Source organism: Lissotriton helveticus, chromosome 8 (genome assembly GCF_964261635.1).
Source record: "Lissotriton helveticus chromosome 8, aLisHel1.1, whole genome shotgun sequence".
NCBI classification, from domain to species: domain Eukaryota; kingdom Metazoa; phylum Chordata; class Amphibia; order Caudata; family Salamandridae; genus Lissotriton; species Lissotriton helveticus.
In genome coordinates, this window is record NC_136069.1 from 818,407,841 (window position 1) to 818,411,861 (window position 4,021).

Sequence of the window (4,021 nt, forward strand, 5' to 3'; positions counted from 1 at the left end):
GGCAAAATGTGTTTCTTATGTTGTTATGAACAACTTTTTATTTTTTCTCTTCAGGCTCTAGCCAATGCTGAAATATATAAATAACTGCTGACTTCCTGTAAGACGTGTCCAATGCTGAGACAAAATAAAAGGGGACACTTACAAATGATAGTGCTATCGTTTGAGAAAGGGTAATTTGACACTGAATTTCATGTGTATTCACAGACCAAGCATGAAAAAGTCCCCAGCATGATCTTCATTGCGGACTTAGAGCTGGTATTACCTTTTCAGAGGTGAGGGCCTTTTGACGGCTCGTTGGTCTAGGGGTATGATTCTCGCTTTGGGTGCGAGAGGTCCCGGGTTCAAATCCCAGACGAGCCCTTTCATTGGTGCTCTTTTGAAGTATGCATTTCAAAGCCAATACCAATTTTCTCTTTGCAGTAGTGGATGAATATTTGCTAGAGTCTCATGCTTTTAAACTTGCCCTGCCTGAGCAAATAGGAAACATTTCTCTTTAAGCATTTTGCAAAAATGCTGAACTTGCAAGGCATATACAAGCGTTCAGATAGGGCTGTCGGGCAGGTTGCATGAAAGAAATCTAAAACCAGATGCCCTTGGAATAGTCTGTTTTGAGCAGTTTCATCACAGAAGAATCACCTGTAGGTATCTGTTTCTGTAGTGTAGTGGTTATCACGTTCGCCTCACACGCGAAAGGTCCCCGGTTCGAAACCGGGCAGAAACACTAGTTATATTGTCTTGGCTGCAATGTTGAGAGTTGCCGTTTTGCATGAAATTGTCCAGGCCCTGAAGATGGGTTCATGCAGTCTCGTTCCAAGAAAGTGAATTCTCTTAAAAACAATAACATAATTGGCATGTGGATGTATCTGTTGATTCACAGACCTCACTTTCAAAAGAGCCCTGCATTCGGTTCAATGCTCAACCAGAACAAGCATTAACTTTGAGAATTGTTGGCACCAACAGGCCTCTTATTTTAGTGGAGTGCTTCTGGTTTTTAAGTGCTGAGGCTTGGGCTCAATTCCTAGATGATCCTTCTCAAGGTGATGATACAAATGCATCGTCACCTTTACGTTTAATGTCAGAATTGTTTATTTCCATTTGGTGGTGTATGAATGCTTTCGACAGTATGGGGATTTTTTCTAGCCTTGCATGAATAAAAGCATATCACTCCTCTTTATGTATTTTTCTAATACATTTATATTTGCATCTCCTCTCCTAGCATGCATTTTTGACTATCTTACAGGCTGTATATAATAAGTATCAATTCAGGGGCGCTTCTTCTACTCAAATCACAACTGTTCTATCACGACATTGATAAGCAATCTGCATCTGCTTCTGTTGTGTATTGGTTATCATATTTACCTGACGTGTGAAAGTCCCATGTTTTGACAGTGCACGTTAACAAAGAAACCAATGATTTTTATTAAAAGTTGTCTTGTGTTTTGGTTACCTTGCATCAGCGAAAACGTGCCAGAGATGACTTCATTTGCAGTCACTTGAAAAGTAGGGATTCTCAAATAAATGGCAAGAGGTTGAAACAAATCCAAAGAAATGCATGGCATATCTATGTGTAGGTGTATGCATGTATCCAAATATAAAGATAGATAGATAGATATATAGATATATAGATATATATATAGATAGATAGATAGATAGATAGATAGATAGATAGATAGATAGATAGATAGATAGATAGATAGATAGATAGATAGATAGATAGATAGATAGATAGATAGATAGATAGAAAGATAGACAGACAGACAGACAGACGGACGGACGGACAGACGGACGGACGGACGGACGGACGGACGGACGGACGGACGGACGGACGGACAGACAGACAGACAGACAGACAGACAGACAGACAGACAGACAGACAGACAGACAGACAGACAGACAGACAGATAGATAGATAGATATATAGATAGATAGATAGATAGATAGATAGATAGATAGATAGATAGATATATAGATATAGGGAGAGAGAGAGCGTTAATATAAACAGAGACTTTATTTTCAATCAAGCGGTCTTTTCTTTCCTATAGGAGTAGAATGTTCTGATCATCAGCGCACCAGAATGTAGTGCTTGTTTGGCAAGCATCACATATTGTGATGTGTTAGCTAAGAGTTCCATGTCCTGCAGACTCATATATCTCTCTGTAGTTGTACCTTGGTGATTCAACAAAACATGGCATCATAATCAGCATTCTACTGCCACAGACTGGACAGAGAAAGCATTTAGAATTTCCCTGAAAAAGAAAAAAAACATACTTAGGCAGAGCTTTGTGGACAGGAAGGACATTAGAGCAAGTGAGGAATAAGCACTGCTTTTGTTAATTTACATAGGCAGAACAGAGACTGCTGGGAAAAGCCTGAAATTAAAGGCACAGAAAATGCCTGCTTCTAGAGAGAACACTAAGAAGGGTTGAAAGGTTTTCCTCTGACCCTGGCCACTCTTACAAGGAATCCTATGATAGTCAGCAGGACCCACCCTAAAAAGGAAGGGACAGCCATTTGGACCCTTTCCACCTTTTCTATATCTCGCCTGATCGAGCCTCATTGAGCGCTGATTGAGCGGATAAGCACATGTACTTCTCATTTTGGGAAGGTATTGTTTAGCTTGCTACCAGCAGCTCAGTTATGTTATGATGTTAGAGGCTATGTAAGGAATGCTTTATTCCTGCATTAGGCAGTTTTTATTGGTTCTTGCATTCAAGATGTAGATAATTAGCCAGAAACTGTGGCCCAGCTATTCACCTTAGCATTGTGATTTGCACAAAGGGAATAAGAATTTGAGAGAAAAGGCAAAATGTGTTTCTTATGTTGTTATGAACAACTTTTTATTCTTTCTCTTTAGGCTCTAGCCAATGCAGAAATATATAAATAACTGCTGACTTCCTGTAAGACTTGTCCAATGCTGAGAAAAAATAAAAGGGGACACTTACAAATGATAGTGCTATCGTTTGAGAAAGGGTAAGTTGACACTGAATTTCATGTGTATTCACAGACCAAGCATGAAAAAGTCCCCAGCATGATCTTCATTGCGGGCTTAGAGCTGGTATTACCTTTTCAGAGGTGAGGGCCTTTCGACGGCTCGTTGGTCTAGGGGTATGATTCTCGCTTTGGGTGCAAGAGGTCCCGGGTGCAAATCCCGGACGAGCCCTTTCATTGGTGCTATTTTGAAGTATGCATTTCAAAGCCAATACCAATTTTCTCTTTGCAGTAGTGGATGAATATTTGCTAGAGTCTCATGCTTTTAAACTTGCCATGCCTGAGCAAATAGGAAACATTTCTCTTTAAGCATTTTGCAAAAATGTTGAACTTGCAAGGCATATACAAGTGTTCAGATAGGGCTGTCGGGCAGGTTGCATGAAAGAAATCTAAAACCAGATGCCCTTGGAATAGCCTGTTTTGAGCAGTTTCATCACAGAAGAATCAACTGTAGGTATCTGTTTCTGTAGTGTAGTGGTTATCACGTTCGCCTCACACGCGAAAGGTCCCCGGTTTGAAACCGGGCAGAAACACTTGTTATATTGTCTTGGTTGCAATGTTGAGAGTTGCCGTTTTGCATAAAATTGTCCAGGCCCTGAAGATGGGTTCATGCAGTCTTGTTCCAAGAAAATGAATTCTCTTAAAAACAATAACATAATTGGCATGTGGATGTATCTGTTGATTCACAGACCTCACTTTCAAAAGAGCCCTGCATTCGGTTCAATGCTCAACCAGAACAAGCATTAACTTTGAGAATTGTTGGCACCAGCAGGCCTCTTATTTTAGTGGAGTGTTTCTGGTTTTTAAGTGCTGAGGCCTGGGCTCAATTCCTAAATGATCCTTCTAAAGGTGATGATACAAATGCATCGCCACCTTTACGTTTAATGTCAGAATTGTTTATTTCCATTTGGTGGTGTATGAATGTTTTCGACAGTATGGGGATTTTTTCTAGCCTTGCATGAATAAAAGCATATCACTCCTCTTTATGTATTTTTCTAATACATTTATATTTGCATCTCCTCTCCTAGCATGC

At 40.0% G+C, this 4,021-nt stretch overlaps 3 non-coding genes across 3 annotated transcripts; all 3 read left to right on the forward strand.

Moving 5' to 3' along the window:
- Positions 1-288: 288 nt before the first annotated feature.
- TRNAP-UGG (transfer RNA proline (anticodon UGG)) lies at positions 289-360 on the forward strand. The gene has a single exon. It is a non-coding gene; the product is annotated as a tRNA-Pro (tRNA).
- Positions 361-648: 288 nt separating this feature from the next.
- On the forward strand, positions 649-721 carry TRNAV-CAC (transfer RNA valine (anticodon CAC)). Its single transcript has one exon. It is a non-coding gene; the product is annotated as a tRNA-Val (tRNA).
- Positions 722-3,448: 2,727 nt separating this feature from the next.
- On the forward strand, positions 3,449-3,521 carry TRNAV-CAC (transfer RNA valine (anticodon CAC)). The gene has a single exon. It is a non-coding gene; the product is annotated as a tRNA-Val (tRNA).
- Positions 3,522-4,021: the final 500 nt, after the last annotated feature.